Genomic DNA, 14,776 nt, shown 5'->3' with positions numbered 1-14,776 from the left:
TAATCCTTGTGGAAGAACTCGCCAGTGATAGCGCTTGGCCGGGGACTCACGGTTGATGGAGGGAACCGTGAACGCAAAACGCGGGGCATCATCAGGATGCAGAGGAATTTGGAAAAAACAATCTTTTATGTCGATTATAGCCAAATTCCAATTTTGGGGGAGCATTGTAGGGGAGGGCATCCCTGGTTGGAGGGGACCCATGTCAATTATTTGTTCATTAATTTGGCGGAGATCGGTCAGGAGCCGCCACTTGTCTTTATTAGGTTTTTTGATGACAAACACTGGGGAGTTCCAAGGTGACATGGTCTCCACCAGGTTGCCTTTGAGCAGCTGCTCCTGAACGAGCTCGTTGACCGCCTTCAATTTTTGTTTATTAAGTGGCCACTGCACTACCTGTACTGGCTCATCTGATCGCCAGTCCAGCTTCCAGGTAGGGCGCTCCTCAGTGGCCACTGCCCGAAAAACCTGGGGAGCCTTTGGGAGATCAATTCTGGCTCCCCATTGGGCTAGCAGGTCTCTTCCCCACAGGGGCTCAGTGTAATCTAAAACAAATGGGCGTACAGAAGCCAATTGCCCATCTGGCCCCGTAATTTGTACAATGCTCTTTGATTGCTTCACCAATTTTAGACCCCCTACACCTTGTATGTGTCCGGCTGCGTTTTGCAAATCCCAATGTGACGGCCAATCCCTAGAGGGAATGATCGTCACATCTGCCCCTGTGTCCAGTAACCCCCGCACGATTTTACGGTCTGAGCCCAGGGACAGTTGACATGTCAGCCTGGGCTTTTCTCTTCCCACAACTTGGGCCCAAGCAACCGTTGGAGGTGAGGACCCCTTAGATGACTGGGAATCCTGTACCTCCTCCGGCACTGGAATGGCTTGGGCGATGATTTGGCCCTTGGGGAGAGAAAGCGGGGGCTGGACGCAGTACAGCCCTAATGCAAATCTGTCCCGGTCAGTTGTTACTAACCCCGGGACTATGTGAAGATTGAATGGTGTGTGTTTGGTGTCCCCAACAATGATCCACCTGCTACGTCCAAGTCTCCTCCAGCTGCCGGGATGTTGAATGTCGGCAGTCACCAGGTGGAAATCAGTGTCCGGGAGATGTATTTCGCGGGTCAGCTGCAGCCTAAAGGGAGAAAACGAAGAGGTGGTGGTTAAAGCAGGTTGAGGCTGAAGCCAACAGGTACAGTAAGTCAAGTCCGGTAAGGAAAAGTCAAGTCCAGTAGAGGCATGTGGCGGGCTTCTCCCTGTTCCCTCCTCCCTGCCTGGTGCAACCTTGCCCGCCTTATTTGTATCATGGCGCAGGGAGGGGCTGCGCTCGCTTTCTAGTTTTTTTTGTTGTTTTACTTCCTGCTTCCCAGCAGGACACTCCTACCTTTTAAATGTTAAAAATTCTTGCCGCAGTGGGCAGTCAGGCATCCAGTGCCCCGTTTTTCCACATAGATGACACGGGTGGGTCTCTGGATGTCTCCTTGCAGCTCCTGGGGTAGACGTTCCAGCTGCTGCCGCGCTGTAATCCTTCTCATCGGCGCTGGAGGTCGACGCGAACACCACTGAGTTCCGCTTGTTCTTCAGCTTGGAGTCAGGCGCTCCTGGCAGTGGGACTTCTCGTGCCACGACCTCCATCATTTGCTCGATGGTAGGTCGTGGACTACGGGGGAGGGTTCGGATGGCTCTCCGGCATTCAGAGTTTACGTTCTTGAACGCCATCCGCCGCAACAGGTTTTCTCTTTCTCCCTCCTCGGAAGCTTGAGTCTCCACGTATCTGTAAAGTCTTTCTAAAAAACGTAAATAGGACTCGTGTGGCCCCTGCTGGGGCTCTTCCTCGTCTTGCTGAGAGAAGACCGCTGGGAGCTTGAAAAAGGCCCTCTCTGCAGCCCGACAGGACTCGGTGATCTGCGTCGGGAAGAGCACCCGCGCCTGAATCGCCCCACTGGCCCATGCCCCTGTACCCACCAGATGATTCGTGGATATCAGTTGGCCATCTGCGTCATGTGCAGTCGCTTGGTTCTCCCAGAGAGCTGGGAGAACTTCCGCGACTTCCCTCCCCCACTCTACCGCCCAGGCCCTAAACTCCATAGGTCCTAAAAGGCTGGAAAAGAGAGCTCTCAGGTCAGCAGGGATCAGATCTCCCGGTGCAAGGGCCGAACAGAGAAGTCCCCGGAAATACTCCGATTCCCGGGAGTACTCTCTCTGGGCCTTGCACAGATCTTTGATCCGATCTTGTGCAATTGGCACCCACTGAGCCTGGGAGCTCCCCTCCCCGCTCAGGCGGTAGGTAACCGGGGCGGCTTCAAAAACAGGGGCTCGCCCTGGCTTCCAGTTACCCACACCCCCCCCCCCCCCGGAACACAAAGCGTGGGAACCGGAAGGGAAGGCGTGGGAACCGGAAAGGAGGGAGGCAGAGGCGGGGCCTGGCATCTGGGAGGGGCCAGCTGATGGGCATGGTGGAACTGGAGGTGGCGGCTGGGTTTTCTCCGCCTCCAAGGTGGAGTCCGGAGGCGGGGCGGAGACAGGAGGCAGGGTGAAGGAGGGGCTATTGAGGGGTGGAGCGCAGGGAGGAACAGAGGGTGGAGGCAGGGGAGGAAAGGGTGGATCTTGGGATAGGAAAGGATTTGACTGAGGGGTGAAGGGATTATGGGAAGGAGAAGAAAAATCGGCGGGAAAATGCACGTGGCCGCCCCCATCTTGGGCTCCATAGGAGCCATCTTGTGGAGGCGGTGGGACATTAACCGGGGGGACATTAAACAGAACACTCTTGGGAATGTCAACCGGGTACTGGGGAGGTTGGGAAAAGGGGTAGGAAAACCTGCTCCGAGGAGTCTGGCCAGGATCTCCTCGGAGTCCTCCTTTTGGAGGGCCAGGTCGGACCGATCGAGAGGGGGCAGAGGGAAGATGGAGCCTCTGCTGTGGGTTGGCCTTGAGGACCCCCCTCAAGGGCTCCGACCGAGGGACACGGGGTGAGGTAGACGGGGTAGGGACAACAGAACCGGGGGAACTGGGATTCAACCGCGACACTGATGAATTTTTTCGCAGTTCCCTCTGCTGAGACAACAATTGCAAAACTTTACCCGCCCAGTAAGCGGCCGGGTAAAGCTTTGCCTCCCCAGAGCTGACCTCTTGATCTAATTTTGCTAAAACAGCTTTCCAATAGAGAGGGTCTCTAATTTGCTCTGGGGTAGTGCTGGGGAACTGAGAAAAAATCCACTTTACTAAACTCTTTAAAGCAACCTTCGGGGGATCTAAACCTCCCCCAAGCAACAAACTTCTAACCTGGTGAAAGGCTCTTTTTAGAGGGGAGCTCTGACGCGCACCCATCGCGTAAATTAAAAGAAAATGACAGAGAAAGTAAAGAAAAGAGCACTCCTCTGATGACACTGACTGCCTAAACCGAAGTAAAAAAAAACAACTAAAACAAGAACTGCTCGTCCGCCCGCTCCCACGCTGCCGCTTGCCTAGAAGACCGGTCCCAGAGCAGGCATGAGCCCCCAACAGCAAGACAGCAGGAAAGTGAAGGAAAAGAGGGGTTGGGAGCTGTCCCCAAAGCAGGGCTCAGGTCCCGGGAAGATTAAAAAGGTGGGAGGGAAGACCCCCAAGGCAAGGGCTTACCAATCAGACGAACGGCGAAAAGAAGATCCGGTAGAGGCAGAACTCCGCCCTCGGAGCTCTCCTTGGGTGAGAGGAGTTGTAGCTCCGGGTCCACCGGGAGCGCTGCTCCTACAATGGAGCCTGCTGCGACCGGTGGTAGATTAGTGTCCAGAGGTCCGATGACCTCGTCCACGGGGTCCGAGCGAGGGCCACGCGGTGGGCGCCAATCTGCAGCGATGACTGGCCGGAGACCCTGTGACCTGGCTAGCTGAGAAGGTGGCCAACAGTCCCACTGCAGCAGGGGGTGTCAGCCCCGGTGGCAAGGCCCCAGGACTGGCAGCTTCAAGCACCCCTCGGCGGTAATAGCCTTGGGCTGTGCCTGCAGGACGAGGTCTCGGGGTAGAGCTGCTGAATAGGGCGGAGCAGAAAAGAGCCGGACGCTCTCTGGGGTCAAACGAGTTTAATGTCCCGGGGGGCGACCAGCAGGGAGTGACCGCGAGAGAAAAAAAAGTTGGGCATGGGATTATAAAGGGAGGTGGTAACTGGAGGTGGGATTTACAAAAAACCAATCAGGGGAAGTCAGGGGACGTGCTTAACATAATAGACTGTAAGGGAGAACTAATCGATACATTATAAAGGAGGGGCCCCGGGACCTCAGCCAATCACTACTCCCACTGAGAGGAACATTCTGGAAGACTGGGAGTGGTGGGGAGTGATTGACTGGGCCCAGGGAGGAGGGAAAATAATACATATTAGGAGATACAGGGTGGGGAAATTACATGACATGGGGGCAACCATAGCAACTAAGTAATAGACAGAAACTAGGGTGGGGAAAACTGGGAGGACAGAACCATTGTAACAAAGGGGGGGGAAGAAACAGAACATACCAACACACCACAACACCGCCCCTGGCAATAGCCCTACAAATTGGTTGTGCTTGCAGAGAGATTAAACATAAACAAGGCAGAGTGAATTATAGAGTAATTATAGGGTGTACCAAAGTTACAATCCAAGGTCCGGGACAATTTGTATGGGCAGCAAGTGATGGTACCTGGACAACACATCTGCCTGTAGATGGGAAAGTAAAGGAGATTACTTTAGGCCTCCCAACCTTATGTCCAATTTGAAAAAGGTCCCCATTTAATAGAAAACATGAACTTCTGCAGATAAGAGCAAGACCAGAAGTTCTTGACAATGAAAATCCAGATGACACTTGGCAAGAACCCTCTAGTGGAGTGAAATTTAGATGGGCCCTAGAGTCATTGCTTAGTCCTATAGCAAGATATAAGAGTAGAGAGATGCTATACAAACTTACAGGTCAGGTAGGTAGACTGGCAAGAGTCACCCGGGAAGGATTTAAAGAATTAAATATACAATTACAAGCCACCACAAAAATGACTTTACAAAATCAATTAGCCCTAGATATGTTACTCCTGAAAGAGCATGGAGTATGTAGATTCTTAAAGGGACAAGTTGATCATTGCTGCGTTCATATCCCAAATGTAACTGCAGATGTAGAATATGACATCAATCAGTTCAAACAAATAGAGCATGAAGCACAAGAAGAGCAAAAGGATTTGGCTACAAGCTAGTTAAGAAAAATCTTCAAAGGATTAGGGTGGAATGTGAGTTCATGGATTAAATCTATCATTGAGAGTGTGATAATCTTACTAATTGTATTCTTAGCAATTTGGTTAGTTTACAGCATCTTAAAAGGAGAGATACAGAAGAAAACATCCTGGAACCAGAGGATAATAAAGGCTTTGACACGAGATCCACGCCCACCATCTTCTGGTTCTCCAGTTCGTAACAGCATCCACGAGAACATTTACATCAACCCTAGATTTGAAGAACCAAGTATGAACTGAGGAATAAAGGACTGTATCAAGTGAAAACATTTACACCTATAGTGAAGTGAAAATGCTTTCAAAGGGGGGAGAATGATAGTGGAACCCTGGAAAAAGGTAAAGATAGAATCTAAAATGTTAGGCTTTGTGCTTTCCCAGATCAACTGCACCTGCGTAAGCAGTATGATAAATTATATAATTGTTAGATGTGATGATTGTTTAGTAATTAAATGTAATTATAATATAACTATAAGAAGAATAGTGAGAAACTAAGTTGGAAATTCAGAGAGGGGCTAAATTTATGTATACAATAGAACAATAGAAATTTAATAATTAACATGAAAGTTATGTAATGATGGAGTATAAAACATGATCATTTCGGATGTATGGTCGGAATCAGATTTGGGTTGAATATACACCGATTCCCATTGCTCTTAATAAAAAACACCGCATATAGTCCTCGTGATTATGTGTTTTTGAACGCTAACACTAACTGGAGCTCCCCAGTCACAACATCAAATGCCATGAAGTAAGCCTAGTGTGTGATTCAAGGGAGCTGGGATCATAGCTGGGTCACAGCATACCTGAGATGACTTAGCAGCCAGGTTTTTCCTAAAAATTAACACCTTAAAGTCACTTAAGTGACTTAAGAGTCACCAAGTCTACCCTACTGTGGGTAAGGCCACTGAGGACACAGATGGGATGGAATACCTGTAAAGCACAAGGAGTTCTCCACTATTGTATTCAGTGATGGGAGCAGACAGCTGTCCATAATGCACAAATTTAGGATGCTGATAGGTGAGGGTGCCTGGTACTACAGAGAAGGCAGCTCAGAAATGTTCTCAGTGTGTGCATGCAAAGGCACTTGGGCACTAGGGAAAACCTTCTGTAATTTTGAGCCAAACCACACAAGATCTATTAGCAAAAGTCAGCTGTTCTCACCTGCTCCATCTGTGCTGGCTAATGATCTTCATCCATTGGAGTCTGTACAGCATTTAATTGCTTTTCTTCACATATGATATTGGTCATGATGATACTGGTTGGAAATTTTTACATTTGTTTCTCACACCACAGAAATTAGAGATTACGCTGTAGGTTTTTTCCTTACATTATATTTTTAGAAACACTGGGAAAATCAGGAAGAACAAACCCCCAGATTTACTGAATCAGAACAGTAGCATATGTCAGACAATGGATTAAAAAAAAAGTTTGAAATAAAAGGGAGAAATAATAACAAAAAAGAAAGCGAAAACTGAGGGCTAATGATAGGCTGTAATCAGAAACACTTATCTGGTATTGCCAGGCACCATGAGCCTGCCCCCATTCAGATTTTGTAAAAGAAGATTCGCAATGAGACTGTTACTAAATTACTGGCTCAATAATTTACACTGCCAACCTGTTGAAATGGGAAAAAACTGAGCCTCAATTTATCTGAGTCTTACCATGTTAGGTCAGGAAGAAACAAGAGAAATAATTGAATCATTTTGCAAAATCCAGATCTTATTGAAGCGTAGAGCTGAATGCCAAGATGTAGCACACTGCTAATTTTTTCCACCTTAACAGCACAAGGAATACAGTCTTTAAAATGATGAAAAATTTTACCTGATAGAGCGAATAACCAATACTAAGCAGACCTTCTTCCATTCTCTTCTGTCTCCTGTGGTTCTTCTGCATCAAGCATGGCTCATTCAAACTCCCTTCATGGTCATCATTTGGTTCATCCAACTGGATTTTAAACTGGGGATTGGTCCAGTATATTTCTAAGAATTCCCAACAGGAGACAAAAAAGAGGAGGCTTTGCTGTCATTGCAATTGGCATTGCAATCAAGATGGTTTGTCACTATATCTACAGAGAATATCTCCCTGGAAGAACTTTTGCCTGGAGTTTCTCAAATTCTTTCCATTGAGTTGTATGGGTTTATGTTTTCACAGCTATGCTGAGTATCAACTGGAGCCATGAGAAATCAAAGCACCAGGGTGTTGCGGTGTGTTGTAATGTCCTGTTTTAAACTTCCGGGTCCCTTCCCAGGTATACCTATACCTCTCTCCCTTCCCCCTTGCCCCCTTGCTGAATGAGTCCTGTCAATCAGGCTTAACATTCCAGGAAGGTCGTCGTGTGGTTGGTCAGGTTCTAAAGATGCCCCTATGCCCAGAGGTCATTGGCCTGTCTAGGTGTCATCCTCCCCTGAGACCCTGCCCCTTCCCTCCCCCTCCCCCGGGAGCTTAAAAAGGTAATGAGACCATGTGCTCACTATTCTGTTGGAGCTGTTACTACGATTCAGACCTCTGTGACCATGGAATAAAGCTCTGGATATTAACCCTCCAGCAGAATCCATCTCCTTTTCGTCCTCACCATCGCCTGAAGCCTTCCCTCCTAAGGTAAACGGAGTTTCTACCAAGCCTGGACTTGTTTCAGTGCCCAGCTGCAATCTCCAGCAAGCTAAAGGTATCTCTGGGGTGATACACCACAGTTGCTGCCTTTGGCCTAGCAGCAAGGGTTAGACTGGCCCAGGCACAATCTACCTGGTAATATTGGGATTCATATTCCAATACCAGGGTATTTCCTGGGACTAAATATCAACAAGGAGAAGGTGATACTGTTAATTCCAGCCAGTCTTGTATCTCCAGGAAATGTCCTTGGCCAAGGCTGTTATTGTTGCAAGAGGACCAAATACCAGACAGCCTTTCCAGAGGTCTAACCTGAAGACGAGTTAGAAATAACAATACCACTGAACTGTGGCACTTTTCTGGCCTACCTAACTCTTCAGAGGATTATTCCAGCCAGTAGCAAAAGCCATATAAGCAGGAAAAGCAGACAGAGAAAAGAAATTAATATTGCCGCATAATAACTGCTTGGTAGGCTGGTAATCCCCCACAAGGAAATAAGTGAATTAGATCTTCATTTAAACTCCCAGGCTTTTTATTACTGTCCAAACCCCACAGATATTGTTGCACTTCCAAGCTCTTTTTTCCCCACCAAAGCCCCCTCCAGTCTACAAACAGTTTTTGAATGTTTTGTTTGGTATTCCACTAAAGGCCCATTTGGTTGGGTTCTTACCTTGGTAGTTCTGGCAACCCCCAGCAGATGAACCCCATCTCCACTGTCCATTAAACAGAGTCAGGTCCCATTTGTTGACCTTGTGGCTTGTCAGTATGTCAGGAGTCAAGTTGCAGATCTCAAGGTGGCTAAATTGCCTTTGGAAATCTGAAAATGCCATCATACAAGTGGCACACAAATGGACAGGTCAGTCCATCAGCCTGCAACAGATGAGGTGGCTGAGGCTGGACACTTCTCCCAATGGTGTTACAGAGCTGTCCAATGCTGCATTTAATTGAATTCTGAAACTTGAAACTGGCTTTTGGGAAACAAAATTGCCCACTGTCTGAATGATCTGTATCTTCTGAAGACAGCCTCTGTCAATGGCTATCACATATTTTGGGCTCAGACAAACCATTTTCTGTCATTCCCCAGCTGTGGGCACTCCCCCATGGATCATGCTTCATAAACAAATTCACTGAAACTGGTGAGGAGATCCCATTTAAAAGGAATAAGATCTGGCCCTTGTGAAAGCAGCACTCTGTAGGAAAACAGTCGCAGTTTGGTGTTTTTCTTCATTCCTATAATTGATGTTTGTTTTTACCATTCCTGGTATGTTTGCATGAGTGAGACTTTGATTGCTCCATGCTGCTAGCAGAGGTCTGCTCTTATTTCCTAGTGCCTCATGGCCCATGCAGCTGATTGCAGAGGAGGACAGTGGCCATTTATCTTTCCAGGCTAGGACAGAGTGACATCAGTTCAGCACTGATTCATATATAATTGGATCAGGGTTAGGACAGGCTTTCTGGCTTTCTATTAGGTCTGAGTAAACAGACTCTTCCCAAGTTGGTAATCTGAACTTTGTCATTAGTGTGTAGCATTTAGGAAAAAAAACATGTCAAAATGTAGAGCAGCTGAAGTTCATTCTTGCCACTTCATTGATTTTATTACCATCTGGTCTCTATATTTTGGATTATTGCTGAGTTATGCAAGCTCTAATAAAAGGTAATATTTGAATAGAAAAGGAGATAAAAAAGAGGTCAACAATGCATGCATGCCATTATTAACCCCCTCGGTGCTGGCAGTTTTTCTCCATCCAATTGAAAAGATTGCTTAAGGCACATAAAACGTCCAAAAGAGTAAGCTAAATGAACAATTCTCACCAAAACTCTTCATCATCTAATTGTTTATCCAGAGCCTATTTTTGTTTGCAATCAGCATAATTCCACTCAGGACCACTGCAGACAAAGCACAAAAGCACACTGTTCAGCTCTTGCATTTTATTCTACAGTGAGATCTGAGTTAGGTGCTCTCTTGGGATGATAAAGGAGTATATATTTCTTCATCAAATAGATCTTGTGCCCCTCCAAATGACAGCACACCCTGCAACCTGACTGTGCCAGGCTGGAATTAGACTGCAACAGTATTTGCAACTAAGTCTTGAATTGAATCTCCCCTGCCAGGTGCCAGAAGGTACAAAGAGATTGGCTGGATTAGGAAATTCCCAGTCTGAAAGTCAGTCAGAGCTTCTGCATTTTAAGATTTTTTGGGGTGCCTGATATCCTCCCAAGGAAAATGATACAACCTCCATTGTTGGGGGTCATGAAGGAACAGGAAAGCAAAAAGGTGAAATCAGAAAATTCACTGCCAAAAACAGCATTGCTCCCTTGCCATTCTGATATTAATGGGCTCAGGATGGATTCTGCTCTGATCTACTCCCATGTGACAATGCAGTGCTGCACCTGCCTCAGCAAGGTTGCCCCATGGTAAAACAGGTGTGACAAACCAGGATATGGCATATGTGTGTGCTTGAGGCACCTTACCTTGGGGGTCAGCAAAGCAGCTCTGATAAAAGTAAAATCAATTGTAATATTATCTCTATCCTTAATTATAATACATCAGCACCCATGCTACAGTCAGTCAGAATAGGAACCGGAAATCTCAAATGCTGCATGAAAAAATATATTGTGATTCAAATGACAGTAAAATTTGTGCCATTCTAAGTATAAAAACAAAAGAGGTGTTGTCACTACCCCATTCCCAAGATAGTTGAAACCCAGACAGTTTCTGAGAGATTTTGAAATTTTGTCTCCTTATCTTAGTCAGCATCTCAACTTTTTCAAGATTCTCAGATAGGTACCAAATTCTGGTGTGATTTAGAGCTAAGCAACCTCAGAGTTAAAGTAGAGGTATAATGGTTTATCCCTGCTTTAACTCCCAGGAACAGGACTAGTTTGTATATTTTACTTAGGTCCTGGAACTCATTGGTAGGATCAATTTGAGAAAAACTGTCTTGCACAATGATGAGGATGTGGCTTGCATTGGGCTGCTTAGAGTCAAACCAAGGGCTGTTGTCTCTGATGTGAAAGCTCCTCCTGAGGCAGGTATTAATGCACACTGGAAAGAATGGGTCAATATTCAACCTTGGTAATAAATTAATAGTGTCTTGTTCCAACTGATTTAGTATCTCTCCTAAATACACTTTGTGATTGGATTAACTGCATTGTCCCAATTTAATTTTTAATAGATTCCAAAATACACCAAAGAGAGAGAAGCAGGAGCTTACAAAAACCTACTTAATCACTCCAAGATCCAGTCCATTTTACTTCACCCCAGGGATTCCTAAGCCTCACTAGTTTCTCTGGCTGTCCTCGGTAACATACCTAAAAGATCCACAACAAACAGAGCCTGAGCACTTCCATTATTCCAATCATCAGAGACCAATTGCTTTGCAGATAGGATAATATATGATTTGTACTTGAGTGATGCAGTCCATTACAATTTGCAATAGTTAAAAGACACCTAGATGCCTTCCACCCTTATTTTACATTATGCTGTGGCACCAAGTGAGCCATTAGCTGCAGCACTCACCATTTCATATAATGACAGCAACCTGCAAGGAAAATAATCAGCTACAAACCAGCAGAATATCTACGTCCTTAAAAGCAGGAAACATTGCACAACACAGCAAGGTTGGAAGGAGGTTTTCTGGCATAGATATCTGTGTAATGATTCCAGCTTCAGAGGAGCAGGAATACCTGGGACTCACTCTGAAGATGAGACTCACAGCATAGTTCATCAAAGAGGCTTTTACTTTTTTCCCATCAGATCTGACTGGGAAAGTGCTCGCTCCCACCTCAGACAATACAAACATGGGGAATGGCTGCCTCCTCTCCTGCTCCTCCTTTCTGTACCCTGAATTTTGGTAACAGGTTGGTCCACCTTTACACTTTTTACCCCAACCTCTTGGTACCATACAAGTGACAGACTGCACAGTGTGCTCCACACCACTATCTGTACAGAGCTTCTGACCTGATTGAGTGTTACAGGTACTGTCTTTTTCTGTATCAGTGTATGTAAGTTCAGAACATTTTTATGGTCAGTCACTGAAAGACGTCAGAAAGTTGAAGGGACTACAGTGTTGCAACCCCAAGCTGGTTTGCATGATGGTCCCAGAGAGGCTGGCTTATCTCCTCTGCTCCAGTGATAGAGTAAGCATGTCCATTTACCAGCTTCAGACTTGTGATTGCTTCTATTTCATCTGCAGCAGTTATCTGGAGCAATAAAAGTATGCACATTTATGATTATATATTGTGTACGAAATGAGCTTTCATAAGCAAATTAATATGGGGGAAGACATCCAAAGTGATGTGCATGATGAATACCAATATTCTTGATGTAAAGTATATTAAATTGAGGTGAGATCCACGGCAAAAGCTGCAGTCTTAATATGCAGTCCAAGGACAGAAAAAATTCAAGAATATACAGTGAAATCTAAATCCAATTCCCAGCTCAAGTGACAGACCCAGTCACCTGCTAAGACATGCTCACATAAATTTAGCTCTAGCCTGTCTCAGACAAGATCCAGTACAGCAAAACTGGAACTCTGGTAATTCGGTATGCCACAATGCAAATGAGATAATGAAACAGGATGTGAAAGGTGTGAAGTTTTCAAAACATGTACAAACATATGTAACTTGAGAGTGTTTGTATTACAGGTGTCAGTAATCTTTAGGACTGAAAACCAAAGCCAGAATCAGACTACAGGCTACAACCAAATGTCTCAGCAAATTTGTCGCTGGCAGTCAAGTGTCTGGAGCTGAAATTACACAAAATTTGAATAAGAAATGATATTCAGAGAATGGAGTTCCTGAAGACCAACAAGTTGTTTACAGCTCTAAGTATTATCATATGCTGCCATGTAAACAGGGAAACATGATGAGGACTGATCATTTAGAACCTTGTCCAAATTTTTTTATACTGAAATCAATAAAGATCTCAAATTAATTCAGTTTGCTCTTGTATCAGACCTTCCTATCTATATCTTACATTGGCCTGGGCTTTTGTCACAGTGTGGGACAGAGCCCTGAGAAGAAAAGCAGGGAGAGTAAGGTCTTGTCAGCCTCTTACATCAGTGGAGTAGCCAAGAAGTGACCTAGCTCTCAGGGCCTTCTAGATTATTTGGTAGAGGTTTGAAGGAGCCCTTCGCAGCTCATAGAACTCAGAGATGCCTCTAGTAAATTCCTCAAAGCCCTCCACAGTGGAGCCTCCTGCTAGAGCTTCAAAAGAGCTATTCAACCTGGGGGGGAAAGGATAAGAGGGACAAGAATAAGAGGGACAAGGGTTCATCTTGTGATAAATAGGTATGATTCATGCTGATAAAAATGGAAACAGTAATCAATATTGATACAGTAAATAATATTTGGGAATAAATAAAACAGTTAAAAGTGGTAATGCCAAAGAAAAAAGGGAGAGGAGGGGGTCCACACCCCCTCCCAGCAGATGTTCCCAAGGACCACAGGAAAGAGCTCAAGATGCAGTTGCTAAAAATGAGTAAAACCTGGTTGAGTCCCAGAAAATGCTCATTATAAGGGATTTATTGCCTTGATATGTAGATGTAGTGATACGTTGGTCTTGGCTTACATTGTACTGGCTTGGTGCGCATGTGTAACCCAAAGGTGAATTAAAGGACACAGAGGAAGACTATGAAATCTTCATCAAATGACCCCCAAAAGACTTGTGCGACCACCAAACTGAATGGTGGCACATGCGCGGTAAAGGTGGTGATGAGGGCGGAGGTAAAAATGTGACGAATCGAAAATGGGAAGAGATGGCATTTACACATGGAATAAAAGGGGGGAATCTTTACTTGGCAAGCTCGTACGTGATGTGGCAAGGGTCCAAGAGCCCTGCACTCTGTACCCCGCCGTTATCTTTTGCTTATGCGCTATTATTGGATCCAAATTATCTCTTATTTTAATCAAATTATATTGTACCCAATTTTATATTTTTTTATTTTAACTATTCAATTAAAATTGCTACTACTTTTAATATTGTTTGGGTTTTTTTATGATGGGATAATTGGGCAAACATAACAATCTCCACCTGCAGGCACAAGGTACCCAGAAAGAAGAGGTTATCATTTAGTATCTCTTAATTTGCTTGGTCATCAGTGTAACCCAGGGCAAGAAAATTCAAGCCCCTTGAAATACAGTTGGCAAGACCCTTTATGGACCCAGAGGGAACTGTAGATGCTGAGTGGGAGGGAGGCTGCCTTAGAATAGAGTGTGTTGTGACTGACACCCCTGGTCTGGGCCACCACCAGAGGCACAGCCAGGGGTACAACTCCTGCCCAGCCCCATACTTGGTGTAGGCCTTCTCCAGCAGCATGCTCCAGAACTTGTTGCCCTCCTCTGAGTGCAGGAAGAGAAGCTCCCTGTTCTTGGTGGGCAGCCTGTTATCCACCACTACATCCACTCACTCCCCACACTGCCAAAACAGAGGGAAAGAAGAAAGGAAAAGATGATGGAGGCTGGTGTGCCCAAAATAGCTCCACACTACTATCCTCCTAGCCCTTCACCTGTTATCACTACCCCCTGCATAAGCAACTGTAGGATTATTCCCGTGCTGGATTGCTATCCTTTGTAATAAAGACAAACTCCTCCCAGCTCTGTGGATCATTCAGCAGGCTTTTCCATGCTATATTAAATTTTGCTGATAGGAAATATTAGCAACATCTTGTTGTACAAAAACTGTCTGAACATGTAAACTGAGTTTACATGGTGGACAGCCCAGAAAGCCAGCATGGAGATAGGATACTCTGAACTATCTCTAGGCTCAAATCTTAAGAAACAAACCCCAAAACAATATGCCAGTAAAAATGCATGTAAGTAGAATTCATCTAAAGGGGAAACACTCAGTAGTGCTAAGTCCTTCTGCAAACACTAGGAAATGTGTGAAATGTGCTTGTGCTAAATTTTGGCTTCAAAGCTAGAAATGTTTTCTTCAGGATTTGCTGCAT

The 14,776-nt window shown here is 45.5% G+C and overlaps 1 pseudogene; it reads right to left on the bottom strand.

The window, feature by feature from the left end:
* The window catches only part of LOC131555086 (calpain-8-like), a 55,490-nt pseudogene that overhangs the window by 21,372 nt on the left and 19,342 nt on the right, over positions 1-14,776 (bottom strand).

The sequence above is a fragment of the Ammospiza caudacuta genome, chromosome 3 (genome assembly GCF_027887145.1).
Source record: "Ammospiza caudacuta isolate bAmmCau1 chromosome 3, bAmmCau1.pri, whole genome shotgun sequence".
Taxonomy (NCBI): Eukaryota; Metazoa; Chordata; class Aves; order Passeriformes; family Passerellidae; genus Ammospiza; species Ammospiza caudacuta.
The sequence above is the reverse complement of the archived record's forward strand: the minus strand, read 5'-3'. Positions and strand labels throughout refer to the sequence as shown.